Genomic DNA, 15,707 nt, shown 5'->3' on the forward strand with positions numbered 1-15,707 from the left:
CAAAGATATGATTAGTCAACTTTTGATTAATCAAGATAAAAAGAAAGAGAGGTCTTCCCATAGGAGAAGAGAAGAATTATCATCTTCTCCAAGTGAAATTGAGCAAAATAGTAGTCATCACAATGATGACCACTACCAAATGCCTCCTAGAAGACAACATAGAGTTAGAGAGCATTACCCAAGAGAGCCTAAGATTGATCTACCTTCCTTTCATGGAAAAGATGATGTAGAAGAATACCTAGAGTGGGAAATGAAAGTTGAGCAATTGTTTGAGTGCCACCAAATAGATGATGAACGGAGAGTCACCATGGCTTCTCTAAGCTTTCAAGGTTATGCCTTAATTTGGTGGACAGCCTTAGTCAAGGACCATAGGCTAAGACACTTACCTCCCATTAGGTATTGGAATGAAATGAGAGTTGCCTTGAGGAGGAGGCATGTACCAGCCTACTATGATAGGGAGATAGTGGATAAACTCCATAAACTCCAATAAAGGAACATGAGTGTTGAGGAATATAGACAAAAAATGGAATTACTCATGTTGAGGGCTGGGATAAGAGAGGAACCAAGAATCACAATTGCTAGGTTCCAAAGTGGACTCAACTATGACATAAGAGATAGGGTTGAACTTATACCCTACAATGATCTCAATGAGTTAGTCCAACTTTGTGTGAGGGTAGAGCAGCAACTCAAAAGAAAAAGCTCTACTAAGAAAGATTACCCTCATAGTTACAAGAAAGAATATAAGAGGGAGGGTAGTCTAATTAAGCCAAGATATGAAGAATCTAGAGAGAGGGAGAAAGGGAAAGAAAGAGCCAAAGAACCTCCAAAAGATAATAAAAGTAAGGAAACCAAATGCTTTAAATGTGGGGAAAGAGGGCATTATTCATCTGAGTGTCGAAATAGAAGGTCAACTTACATTCTTGAACATGAAAGTGAAAGTGAGGGTTCTTCATGTAGTGAGTCTGAAACATCCACTTCTGAAGAAGAAGAAACTCTACCTTGTGATGGAGATTTACTCATGGTGAAAAGACTCCTTGAGAGCAAACATGTAGAACTAGAACAGTCACAAAGAGAGAACCTATTCCACACAAGATGCAAAGTTTTAGAAAAGACATGTTCAATGATAGTGGATAGTGGCTCTTGTTGCAACTGTTGTAGTTCTAGAATGGTAGAGAAGCTTGGCTTAACCACTACTCCTCATCCTAAACCTTACAAACTTCAATGGATCAAAGAGGATGATGGAATAGTAGTTAAAGAACAAGTAAGTGTACCCATTTCCATTGGCAAATATGAAGATCAAATTGTTTGTGATATAGTACCAATGGAAGCTGGGCACATATTACTTGGAAGACCTTGGCAATATGATAAACAAGCTTTACATGATGGAGTCACCAACAAAATCACCATTCAACACAAGGGAAAGAAAATTATTTTGTGTCCTCTTACACCTTCACAAGTAAGAGAGGACCAAATAATTCTTAAGAAGAAGTTGGATGGAGAAAAGAAAAAAGAAAATAAGAAAGAAAGAAAGAATTTGGTAACCCATGCCTCAGCCCATGAAGTTGTCCAACCTCAAACCTTGAATATTTCCAAAAATCTTTTTCTTGGACAACCTCATTTCCTTCTTTATTGCAAAGAGGCATTTGTTTCAATCACTCATGAACTTGGTTCTCTACCAAAGGGGTTGCAAAAACTTTTAAAGGAATTTGATGATGTATTTCCCAAAGAGGTACCAAGTGGATTACCACCTTTGAGGGGAATAGAACATCAAATAGATTTGGTGCCTGGGGCAAGCCTACCCAATAGGCCAGCCTATAGAACCAACCCTATGGAAACAAAAGAAATAGAGAAACAAGTTAATGACTTGTTGAACAAAGGGTGGATCCAAAAGAGTTTAAGTCCCTATGTGGTGCCTGTGTTGTTGGTCCCTAAAAAGGATGGGTCTTGGACAATGTGTACAGATTGTAGGGTCATCAACAACATAACTGTCAAGTATAGGCACCCCATTCCTAGGCTAGATGACATGTTGGATGAATTACATGGAGCAAATCTCTTCACCAAAATTGATCTTAAAAGTGGATACCATCAAATAAGAATTCATGAAGGAGATGAATGGAAAACTGCTTTCAAGACCAAGTTTGGTTTATATGAATGGTTAGTCATGCCCTTTGGCTTGACCAATGCTCCAAGTACATTCATGAGATTAATGAATCATGTGTTTAGGGAATGCATAGGCAGATTTGTAGTGGTCTACTTTGATGACATCTTAATCTATAGTCAAAGTCTTCAAGAGCATCTTAGACATATCAAGGAAGTCTTGCTTCTTCTTAGAGAACACCACCTCTTTGCCAACTTTGACAAATGTACTTTTTGTCAAGAAAGTGTGATTTTCCTTGGTTTCAAAGTTGGAAAAGAAGGTGCGCATGTTGATCCAGAGAAGATCAAGGCTATACAAGAATGGCCAACCCCTAAAAATATAGGAGAAGTAAGAAGCTTTCATGGGCTAGCTAGTTTTTATAGGAGATTTGTGAAAGACTTTTCCACCATAGCTGCTCCTTTAAATGAGTTAGTCAAGAAAGATGTTCCTTTTCTTTGGGGTGATAAGCAAGAGTTGTCTTTTGAGACTTTGAAACATAAGTTAACTCATGCACCCATTCTCGTTTTACCTGATTTTTCCAAAGCCTTTGAATTAGAATGTGATGCATCTGGGATAGGTATAGGAGCTGTTTTAATACAAGGAGGACATCCCGTAGCTTACTTTAGTGAAAAACTTAGGGGACCTACCTTGAACTATCCTACCTATGACAAAGAGTTGTATGCCCTCATTAGAGCTTTAAAAACTTGGGAACATTACTTGATTACTAGAGAATTCATCATCCACACTGACCATGAATCTCTCAAGTACATAAAAGGGCAAGTAAAGCTAAACAAAAGACATGCCAAGTGGGTGGAATATCTGGAGCAATTTCCCTATGTCATCAAACACAAAAAGGGGAGTACTAATGTTGTTGCGGATGCTTTATCTAGAAGACATGCATTATTAGTAACCATAGGATCCCAAATATTAGGATTTGATGACATAAAAGAGTTGTATGAAAATGATGAAACATTTGCATCCACTTATTCATCATGTCTTAAGAAGCCTTTTGATGGATTCTATCTTTCTGAGGGGTATCTTTTTAATAAAGGAAAACTTTGTATACCCCAAGGATCCATTAGAAAACTTCTTATCAAAGAGAGTCATGGAGGAGGACTTATGGGCCATCATGGAGTTGATAAAACTCTAAACATTTTGAAAAGTAAATTTTATTGGCCACACATGAGAATAGATGTTCAAAGGCATTGTTCTAAATGCATAGCTTGTTTACAAGCTAAGTCAAAGATTATGCCTCATGGACTCTATACACCTCTTCCCATAGCTAATACCCCTTGGGAGGACATAGGCATGGACTTTGTCCTAGGATTACCAAGAACTCAAAGGGGTTATGATTCTATCTTTGTGGTAGTAGATCGTTTTAGTAAAATGGCTCATTTTATACCCTGCCACAAAGTAGATGATGCTAGCTATATATCTCGACTCTTCTTTAAGGAAATAGTGAGATTGCATGGTTTACCCAAGTAGATGATGCTGCACACCAACACATCTACCACACTTCTGATCTGGGAGCTTCAGGCCACTGGTTTCCTATGGAATTTGGCTCCATCATTCCTAGTAATTAGTTCTAAAGTGTAGGAGCTTAAAGGCAACCAATATGCTAATGGGAGAAATTCCCCGGATCTAGATTTCCCTGTACGTTCCCGTATCGACAAAATCAATAATCATGGCAATGAATGAGTTAAACAAAGCAAGCAATAAGCAAAGAGGAAAAACCCTAACTAAAGATGAAAGAAAGCATATATCTTAATGTAAGACGTTAAAACACAAATTCCATATATGAGAGTTTCACAAGACTACATTGATTCCCCAACAACAATACAAAGTTTAGTTCACCATATTCATGGTGAAACTAGATGAACAATAATGAATGAAAGAAAGATAGAACCCTAGAAAGAGCAGAAGGTAGCCTGAGCATCCAAGATCTTCCTTCAAGTAGTGGAAAATAGAGTGTTTGCTTCGTCTCTGCCAAAGATACAAACCCTAGTGTTGGTATCAGAGGGGGTATTGATGGAAGCAACTCCAAGCTTCAAGAACGGAGCAGCTTCTTGGACAGAATGACGCAGCGGACTGGTTGGATGAATGGCAAACGGAGGTGCACACCAGGTGTTCGATGGAAAGTTTGGTGCGGTTTTGGAGGTGTGTTTGCAGTGTTTCTAGCTCAGACAACCTTCCAAGGGGGAAGGAAGCTAGAGATAAGTGTGCTAAGAAGGCACAAGTCAATGAACTTGAAAGAAGAAGTGGCTGGAACCAATTCAACAGCATTTCACTATATCAATTCAAGTTCCTTTTACAAGAATGAGAAGCTCTCTTTTATAGAGTAAGAGAAGCCTCTGAAATGTGCTAAAGAAACTATTCAAACGTGCATAGACTACCAGCTGAAGATGTTTCACGTGGGAAATGTGCTTTAGATGAAGGAGATGCATGGTTTGAATGTGTTTCACGTGGAAAATATGGGCCACGGCTGGAATGTGCTCCACATGTGCATGGTTGATTATTTTGCACATGGAAAGTGTTGAAAATGTGCTCCAATGTGAAGGCTTCACGGTTTGGCTACAACATGTACTTCTACTTGCCTCATTTTCTCTCTTTTGCTGGTTTAAGCTTCCTAGTATGGATGCTCATGGATTCTTACCTACAAAACAAGATAAAGATATTTAGTTAAAGAAGAACATGCTAAGACTTTAGAAAGAAAAATATTAAGTCCTTTATTCAACTTCCCTTTCTTGGTCTTAGAGTAAAGTTGATACTTCTTTGGATGGGAAGTCCCTAAAGGGGTTGCCATCATTCCCTCCCTCTTTAAAAACGATTTGTCCTCAAATCGGGAAGAAAGAAAGAAGCACAACTTTGGTTTTTGTTTTCCTCCGGGATCAAAAATATATCCACAAAAGATTGCAAAAATGAGTATGATGAAGAAGATGTAAACAAAGATAAGAAGACAAAAGAAAAGTCTTGTATTTTTGAAAAAGATTTTCAGAAATTTAGGCTTGGAAAAATGGGAAATTCCATAGTCCCAAGTTATTGGATTTTTATCTTGAGTTACTTGTTTACACAAAGGTAACATTAACTCAAGGTTTGAATTGCCATATTTTGAAAAGGATTGCACAGAATATTGGATGGCAATTGATTTAAAAGAAAAATGAATAATGGAAGAGTGCACAATAAATGGAAAAGAAGTAAAGAATGAGAACCCTTCCCTTTTAGGTTCCATGGTGATGGTAAGAGTAGGAGTTGCCAGCATTAGCAAGAGCTCCTTCTCTTTACTTTCCTCTGCTTTCTTCTTTTCTTCTTCTCTTTTATTTTCCTCTTTCCTTCTCTCTTCTTCTTTTTTCTCTCTTTCCTGTCTCTCTTCTTCCTTTCTCTCTTCTTCTTTTCTCTCTCTATTTCTTCTCTCTGCTTTTTCTCTCTCTCTTTCTTGTCTCTCAACATCTCTTTTTAACTTTAATTCTATTTGCTTAGCTTGCAGCTCCTTAAGATTAATATTAAATTCTAGTTCTCTAATAAGGAAACCATTGTCATTTAAGCTTTCAAGAAATGTTTTTCCATCTTGAATGTAAGCTCTCAGCAATTGTAGGTTTCTCTTAATAGTTGAAGGCACAAACTCTTTTCTCATGCAAGATTTTAATTCAGACCAATTATGAATGGGAGATTTTCTACCTATCCTAACATGATATTGTCTCTCATCCCACCACTCTCTTGCATGCTTTTCAAATCTAGATGTGTAGAGACTAAGGACATAAGATTCATTATTGCTAGAATGGAAATAGGATTCAGGTTTACTTTTTCTAGCAATAAATGGATGTATGTCATTAATGTCCTTTTCCCAAGCTAGGTATATTAAAGCACCAATATCCGCACCAAAGAATGGAATATTTGCCCTAGCTTGTTTATACAATTCACCCTCAATCCGATCAAATTCATGAAAGGAACAAGTCCTTCTTCTAGCTTCATCAAGTTTTCTTTTAATTTCTTTGAAACTAATGGATTGATCAAAACTAGAAGACCAAGAGGACCTATTTGAACAAGAAGACGGATAAGAAGTATAACAAGACATCAAAAACTTTTTTTTTGATTTTTTTGTGAAGGATTTCTAGAAAGATTCTAGAGGTAAAATGAACCAAATAGCTCCCAGGAAGGAGAGGTGAGTCACAAATGGACAAGCTTAAGAACCTTGTCCTTCCTAGCCAGAGTGTCTTTGGTTGTTTCTTACCTTAGTGTCTAGGTAGAAATCTTTCAAAACTTTTTAAATGCAAGAAAGCTATGAACCTAGAAACCAAAATAAGGTTTATCTATATGAAACGCGCTCCTATGTATCACGGAGACTTAAAACATAAAAGTTAAGCAAGCAAAGTAAAGGAAAACAATGCAAATGGAAAATGCTATGCGATCCTAAGTGAAAGTGCAAGTGACACTTTGAGTCCCTTGACACACTTTCACACTAAGAAGTGGAAACTAAGCTATTACAATGTTTGATGGTGCACTTGGAATTGCTTGAAAAGCATTTTTCCAAGTCACTTTAAATTGAAAATGAACACAAAATGGAAACAAATTACAAAGGTTTCGTGATACCAAGCCAAATTTACAATGCAATGTTGGTACAATGAAATAAAGCCAAGTGTGGCTGCTAGTTCAGATTGGTTGAAGACCAAAGGTGATGTGTTTTTGCTGCTGAAATGGTTGCTGGACCAGCAATGTTAAAGTGCTCTTGGAGTCCAAGCTTGAAGCCCTTTTAACACCTCATCCACTTCCTAAGATGCTACCCTCTTGGAGCAAGGAATCTGAGGTAAAACAGCTGCACCAATTCGTCACAACACCCAAAACAAATACCAAACTAGTCAACAACAAATCAGCTGCTGCACCAGGATTTAATTTTCGCATAACAGATTTTGGGCACAAATTAGAAGGCAAACAAGTTGAATTCAAGTGAATTTAAGCTTTGACACTAAAGGAACCTAGGAGAGGCACTAGAACAGATTAAACAAGCAAGAAAAAACTCAAAACAGTAATGAAATTGTGTGCTTCGAAACTGTTTGATAAAATTCGAAACTGTTTGATGAAATGCCACAAAGAACATCAAATTTTGTGGTTTCTGGTTTTTGACCTTTCAAATCTGGATTGCAGGGTTTAAATTGCTTTTTATGATTGCTATACACTTGGATTGCAGAGTCATTAAATCACCTCTGCTGTAGCCAAAAATGCAACAAAATAGGGTGGTTTAAAGAAGAAATCTGCATATAGGCTTCTCAAGAACCATTTGAACAGTGCACACAAGTTGAAAATGACAAAATACACTTGTTCAATTGTTCATAATGCATAGAAATAGCCAGCAGCTTTGTATGACAGTAGCAGTTGCAAAAATTCAAGAAAATTGGACCAAAACTGCATCAGATTTTGAAAGCATGGAAATGACAATTTGAAAGCACACACAATGACTCTAGGAAAGTCCTAACACTAGATCTAACTGCAGAATATCAGCTAGAAGAATTTTAAACACCTAAGACACATCAAAGACAACAATCACGGTGAAAAAGATTGAATGAAAATGTGACAACACTTGAAACCAGATTTTTGAGGAACTCAACTATGCTTATTGCATTGTAGTGATTAATACTGGTTGGCACTGCCTGGAACATGTTTAACATCACCAAATAAACCTGTTCAAAGCTTTAGATGCAAAGAAATCTAGACAAAACAGATTGCACGTGATCAAACCAGAGAAGCAAATGTGATGCAAATTTGTGATTACAGAATCATGTGTGGACTGATTTAGCACATATAATCAAGGCTAGACATTGTGTCATTGCCTTATATGATTCATCTTGATGAACAAAATCAATAGAATTTGGAAGGGGTATTAAATCCATGGGTGTCAAAGGATTAAAACCATAAACAACTTCAAAAGGAGACAATTTAGTAGTTCCATGAACTACTCTATTGTAGGCAAACTCAACATGAGGCAGGTACTCATCCCAAGATTTATGATTTCCTTTAAGAACTACCCTTAGTAAAGTGGAAAGAGATCTATTGACTACTTCAGTTTGACCATCTGTTTGAGGATGGCAAGTAGTAGAAAAAGATAACTTAGTCCCTAATCTAGACCATAAGGTCCGCCAAAAGTGACTAAGAAATTTTGTATCTCTATCCGAAACTATTACCTTAGGTAACCCATGAAGTTTAACCACATCTCTAAAGAATAACTTTGCAATGTTGCTTGCATCATCTACTTTGTGGCAAGGTATAAAATGAGCCATTTTGCTAAATCTATCTACCACCACAAAGATAGAATCAAAACCCCTAGAAGTTTTGGGAAGACCTAACACAAAATCCATACTTATTTCTTCCCAAGGGGTGGAAGCAACATTCAAAGGAGTATACAGTCCATGAGGCATTGATTTAGATTTAGATTCTAAACAAGTTATACACTTAAAGCAATGCCTTTGAACATCCCTTCTCATGTGAGGCCAAAAGAATTTTTCTTTCAACATGCCAAGGGTCTTTTCTACCCCAAAATGTCCCATTAATCCTCCCTCATGTGTCTCTTTAACAAGGAGTTTTCTATGTGAACCTTGAGGAATGCAAATTTTTCCTTCTTTAAAAAGATATCCTTCTTTCACATAGAATCCTCCTTGAGGTTTATTGAGACATTCCTCATAGATATGAGCAAAATCAAGATCTTGTGAATATAATTCAAGAATGTTATTAAATCCAAGAATTTGAGCTCCCAATGTGGCTAATAGATTAATTTTTCTTGACAAAGCATCAGCCACCACATTGGATTTTCCTTTCTTGTATTTAATAACATAAGTGAATTGTTCAATGAATTCCAACCACTTAGCATGCCTCTTTTGTAACTTGTGTTGACTCTTCAAATACTTAAGTGATTCATGATCACTATGAATGATAAACTCCTTGGCAACAAGATAATGTTCCCAAGTTTGAAGAGCCCTCACAAGTGCATAGAGTTCTTTGTCATAGGTGGGGTAATTACAAGAGACACCATGAAGTTTTTCACTAAAGTATGCAATTGGGTGTCCTTCTTGTAATAATACTGCACCTATGCCAAATCCTGAAGCATCACATTCTAGCTCAAAAGTTTTGGAAAAATTTGGCAAAGCTAGAATGGGTGCTTGTGTGAGCTTCTCATTGAGTAGCTCAAAAGCTTTTTGTTGTTTATCCCCCCAATGGAATGTAACATCTTTTTTCACCAACTCATTGAGGGGTGAAGCAAGACTAGAGAAGTTAGGAACAAATCTTCTGTAAAAGCTTGCCAACCCATGGAAGCTGATGAGTCGTTATTTCTTGAATTATATTTAGTTTATTGCACTTAAATAAACCAGGGAATTGTACTTAATTGTCTAGTATTTTCCCATTTTTCCTAATTGTGCTCAATTTGATCGGAAATTTTTATTTTAATTAATTTGGAATATTTGAGCTGATTAAATGCATTTTGGATTGCAGGAAAATTTCGGAAATACATTTTGGGACATCAGGAAGAATGCCAAATAAATTCAAGACTCTCCACATAGACATTTTAGAAATTAATTAAATTGTAATTCAGTAGTTTAGAATTTCTGTATCAACTCTTACATTTTGGGTCAATTTTTGGTAAACTAGATTAGACCCAAAAATTAGAAGTTAGTGACTTGGACCTAGGGTTTTATTGTGTGGACCCCACCCTTATCAAAGGGAGGACACACGGCTTTATAGTTAGCAGCCGCCACCCTTACGAAGGGGGCTCTCTCTCTTGGAATGTTTTATTAGTTTGGAATGAATGAAAAGGGGAGCAGCCTGCCGCCACTTGCAGGGGGCACGTTACTCTCTCGGGATATTTTTTTTGGTTTTAGCCTTTGGCTTTGAACGTTTACTGGCACACTGATTTTGTTTTTTTTTTTTTTACCTTGTACGCTGTTTTGGATTGGGAAGTGTTAACGCTGGTCTCATCTTAATAAGCAAGTTGGTTCCTTTTCTTTGCTGGAGAAGGGGGCACTAATTTCAATCTTCATTCAAGTGGAAAGAAAGGCAGCTCACGGGATTGATTTTGCTGGAAGAAGTGAAGTACGTTGGAGGAGATGTCGTGTCAAAGCTTAGTATGGAGAAAGTAGGTGTGTGTCACGGCATGGAGAGAGCACACGTAGGAGAGATGGACGGTGATGTCCAGTAGGATTCAATTCACTTTCTTTGCTTTTAGGAGGGATTATTCATCTTTCATTTAGTGTACACACGGTGAAGTTGCAGAGTAGAAGGTTTTCGTTTTCTTTTCTATGTTGGAACCGAGAAGAATTTTGAAGAGCACATGGTCTTGTTTTTGTCTTCATGTTTGAACCAGATTTTACTTTTATATTCTATGAATTAGAGTGTTATTTTGCTGTGAAGAAGTATGCACGCTGGCAGCCTTTATCACTTTCATTGGTTTTGGAAGAAGCGTTGATGGCATCCAATTAATTTCTTGTAGAAAAAAAGAAGTGTGATTAAGTGGAATCATGGAGCGGTGATGGATTTTGGTGTTGACGGGAATTAGAAAAATGGACATATGTCACGGGCTGAATTCATTTTGGAGCAAGGAGAGGCGGTGATTCATTTCACCTACAGCCTTTGGAAGCACATGGATTTAAATTTTCATCCAATTAGAATAGGACTGCTACCACGTCCAGAGGAGCTCCAGGGTCTACTTTATTATTATTTTAATGCTTAATCTTATAGTTAAGTTTGGTTATAATTTTCATATTGAATACATGCTTGAATGCTTGATAACTTTTAAGTCATGCTTTTCTAATTTGCCAATTGCTTCTTTCGATGCTCATCATGACGAAAGTTACTTTTCATTTTTTTTTATTGGTTAAAATTTTTGCATTGAATGTTCTAGTTTTGCTGCCGTTTTTCGTACCTTGGACATTTAATTTTATTTCACATGCTTGTCACTTTCAATGTTACGTTTTCTAATTTAGCAATTTCAATTTAAGTGAGTCACGCAAGTTTTATTTGATTTAGTAGTAATGTTAGCTTTAGTGACCAACTGCTTTAATTTTGTAATTGAGACCGTTTTTACATTTCCATTTGCATTAGTGTTTTAATTTAGTTTATTTCCAATCACAAGAACACTTTCAAACCACCCCCCCCACTACGTGTTTGATCTGAGACTGAACCACATTTGGTCCTTGAGAGACGACCTAGGAGTCACTTCCTAGCACTGTACTGCATTAATTTTGCAAACAACTTTTGTGGGAGGTGCGACCCTCTCATCAAAATGGCGCCGTTGCCGGGGACCAATGGTTTAGTTTTAGGTCTTTTTGTTGTGTTTGTGTGTGTTGTGATGTGATGTTCTGTTTTGTGTGTGCGTGTTGCATGTATAAATGTGTTGTGTTTTATTTGTTTCGTAATTTTTAGTATTTTTCTTGTTCCATGTCTACCTATTTTGATTTTGTGAATACTGCTTATTCTGCCAGTGCCTCTGATTATGATTCTCCTTCTGCATGTTACTCTGATTGTGATTCACATTCTGCTGATTTGTATGTTGAGAACAATATGGCTCATCCTTCGACTTCTGAGAGTTCTCTTCGGGAACCGGTTCCACCTACTGAGGATGATGTTCATTGCGTTCTCAAGACTGAACTGATACATTTGCTGCCTAAGTTTCATGGTTTTGCAGGTGAATGCCCACACAAACATTTGGAGGAATTCCACAACATTTGCTCTTCAATGAAGCCTCCACATGTACCGGTTGATCACATGTTCTTAAGGGCATTCCCAAATTCATTACAAGAAGCAGCAAGGGATTGGCTGTATTGTCTTCCTCCAGGATGCATCACTTCTTGGGAAGATCTTAAGCATCTGTTCTTGGATGAATTCTTCCCCGCTCAGTATGGTTACAACAACGATCCTGGATGGAATGACCCTAGCTCGGGATGGTATGATGCTCCACAGCAATACGAGAGTCAGCAGTATAGTGCTCCTGTCGAAATAGCTCCTCAGCCTTCTACTTCTGAGCCTACATTGAAGGAGTTGGTGGAGCAGATGACCATGCAGAACCTTCAGTTTCAGCAAGAGAACATGCAGTTCCAGCAAGAAATAGGAGCTGCCATTCAGAGTATGATTGATCAGATAGGGCAGATGGCCACTCAACTCACTGAGGAACAGTCTCAAGATTCAGAGTTACCATTTCAGACTGTTCAGATCCCAGATGATGTTAGTGGCATCAACATAGAAGATGGGGAGAAGAGTCATGAGCTTACTACTGTGCCATCTACTTTCCCATCATCCTATGTCCCTACCCTTGCACTTGAGGAGACTGATGATTATTTTAAGGAGCAGGCAGAAATAAGCAGTAATCCTGAACCAGGTAGACCACCTTCATTTCCCCACACTCTACCAATCTTCAAGGAAGTGGAGGTAAACATACCAAATTTTGACTATGCTGTTGATGAATATGTTGTTGAGAGGTATGTTGATGATGATATTGTTGATGAGTCTGTTTTTAATTCTCCCTCTCTGCATGATGAGAACCAATTTTTGATATCAAATTCGTATGTTTATTCTCCATGCACTGAACATGAATCTGAGTCTGTGGTTGATATTGTTTCTGAATTTGAAAGTGATTCATGTTCTGAGAGTGTATCTGAGGTTCAGCCTGTTACACTAGGATTGGGTGTTATACCCCTGCATGAAATTTCTACAGAGCCACATTGCACTAACCCTATTGCAGGAGGTACAAATGAATTTGATCAACAAACACCCACAGTGGACAACAAAGGTGCTCACACTAACAAAAGCTTCAAGATCAATAAGCACCTGTTGAACCTGCTCATCAACAATCTTTGCTTCTTAGATCCAGCTGTGGATGATATCTCCCTGCTAGATCAAATATGGAGGATGAAGCAATTCTTCCTCAAAACTTCCTTGCTGGATCCGGTGGTGGAAGACATCTCCCTGAAAGTCCAAAATTGGCAACTGCCACCATGATCAGGGGAGTTTTCTTTCTCTCTTCTCCCCCTTTCCCTACTTTTATTGCACTTGTCCATGATCTGTTGACTGTTATGATTTCTGATCTTATGCTTATGACACATTGAGGACACTGTGTAGTTTAAGTGTGGTCTATTGGGGGAGATTTTTATTTGTCTTTGTTAGTTTTTGTTTTCTTGGTTAAATTTTTTCTTTTCTAGGTTATTTTTGTCGTGTCTTGTGTACAGTTTTACATGTTTCTCTTGATTTCTGAACTTTGTTTAGGTTGTAGATGTGTCTTTCACTTCATTGATACTCTGATTTGTTTGAAATCCTTGCTTTTCTCTGCTTGGAAGATGATTATGATGTTTGAGAGGTTGATTTGATTGTGACAATTACCCTGTGTGAGAATTTGAGCCACTTGATATTCTTTCTTGTGTGTGATATGTCTCTTGATTGCTTGCACATATGTCTTGGCTTGACTCTTGTTGATAACTCTTGATTGATATGCATGTTTGGAAGTGATAAAGGCAGTTTTGTTTTTTTTTTTTTAGCCTCTCTAGCCAAATAAGCTTACCTTGTTCTAATCCTTTGATAACCCCTTTTGAGCCTATACTTTCCTCATTTCTTTGTTTTGAAGCTCATACACTAGCCCTAAGTGAAAAACCATGATTACCTTAACCTTAGGGAATTTTGGAGCTTTGGAAGTATTTTGGGAACAAGTGTGGTCTCCTTAGGGATTCTTATGAGTTGGCTAGTTGGTCCCTCTTCTTGTTTTGTTGTTGTAAATATATGTGTATCTTGTCTCTTGAAATTGTGTGCTGAATAGAGAAAAGAAAAGAGACAGGATGAAAAAAAAAAAGAGCAGAAAAATAGTGAAGAAAAAAAAAATGTGAATAATTGTGAATAATGGAGTCAAGAAGAGGATGGAGTTAGAGGTTTTGGGGTGTGAGTTGACTGTGTTTACACTTGTTCCCCATTGCTCCTCTATTTCTTTTGGTTTGTAGCTTCTCATCCATATTTATCCTCCCTTGTCCTTGGCCCCATTTCACCCATAAAAGACCTTTTGATTTGAACATGCATATGTTTTGAGTGTTGATATTAGAGGTTTGCCAAGTCTATTGTTGTTTGCTTTCTTGAGGGCATTGAGTGACATTGATTTACCCTAAACACTTGAGAGAAACACTGATAGTGCATCTGTGAGGTTATGTTGTTTTTGATTCACCTCTTGAGCTGATTGATCATTTTGCCATGTCTTGAATTGCTTGGATGATTTCATGAGTATCTGCTTTCTCTGATTGATTCTGTGTTGGATATTGTCTACTTCTTTTCTTGGTCCAGATTCCTGGAGAACTGTGTAACTCTGTTTCTATCCTTGTTGAGTCTTTGTTGTCTGTCTGTCGAGTCTCTGTCAGCTCCCTGATGTTTGAGTAGTTCCCTGGTTTTCGTCTTGGTTTTGCCCAGGAGTGCAAAAGACTAAGTGTGGTCTATTTTGATGAGTCGTTATTTCTTGAATTATATTTAGTTTATTGCACTTAAATAAACCAGGGAATTGTACTTAATTGTCTAGTATTTTCCCATTTTTCCTAATTGTGCTCAATTTGATCGGAAATTTTTATTTTAATTAATTTGGAATATTTGAGCTGATTAAATGCATTTTGGATTGCAGGAAAATTTCGGAAATACATTTTGGGACATCAGGAAGAATGCCAAATAAATTCAAGACTCTCCACATAGACATTTTAGAAATTAATTAAATTGTAATTCAGTAGTTTAGAATTTCTGTATCAACTCTTACATTTTGGGTCAATTTTTGGTAAACTAGATTAGACCCAAAAATTAGAAGTTAGTGACTTGGACCTAGGGTTTTATTGTGTGGACCCCACCCTTATCAAAGGGAGGACACACGGCTTTATAGTTAGCAGCCGCCACCCTTACGAAGGGGGCTCTCTCTCTTGGAATGTTTTATTAGTTTGGAATGAATGAAAAGGGGAGCAGCCTGCCGCCACTTGCAGGGGGCACGTTACTCTCTCGGGATATTTTTTTTGGTTTTAGCCTTTGGCTTTGAACGTTTACTGGCACACTGATTTTGTTTTTTTTTTTTTTACCTTGTACGCTGTTTTGGATTGGGAAGTGTTAACGCTGGTCTCATCTTAATAAGCAAGCTGGTTCCTTTTCTTTGCTGGAGAAGGGGGCACTAATTTCAATCTTCATTCAAGTGGAAAGAAAGGCAGCTCACGGGATTGATTTTGCTGGAAGAAGTGAAGTACGTTGGAGGAGATGTCGTGTCAAAGCTTAGTATGGAGAAAGTAGGTGTGTGTCACGGCATGGAGAGAGCACACGTAGGAGAGATGGACGGTGATGTCCAGTAGGATTCAATTCACTTTCTTTGCTTTTAGGAGGGATTATTCATCTTTCATTTAGTGTACACACGGTGAAGTTGCAGAGTAGAAGGTTTTCGTTTTCTTTTCTATGTTGGAACCGAGAAGAATTTTGAAGAGCACATGGTCTTGTTTTTGTCTTCATGTTTGAACCAGATTTTACTTTTATATTCTATGAATTAGAGTGTTATTTTGCTGTGAAGAAGTATGCACGCTGGCAGCCTTTATCACTTTCA

The 15,707-nt window shown here is 37.6% G+C and overlaps 1 pseudogene; it reads left to right on the forward strand.

Moving 5' to 3' along the window:
- Positions 1–307: 307 nt before the first annotated feature.
- On the forward strand, positions 308–4,479 carry LOC148203813 (uncharacterized; annotated as a pseudogene).
- Positions 4,480–15,707: the final 11,228 nt, after the last annotated feature.

This window comes from Vigna umbellata, chromosome 2 (genome assembly GCF_029865625.1).
Source record: "Vigna umbellata cultivar VRB3 chromosome 2, Vumbellata_1.0, whole genome shotgun sequence".
Lineage (NCBI taxonomy): Eukaryota > Viridiplantae > Streptophyta > Magnoliopsida > Fabales > Fabaceae > Vigna > Vigna umbellata.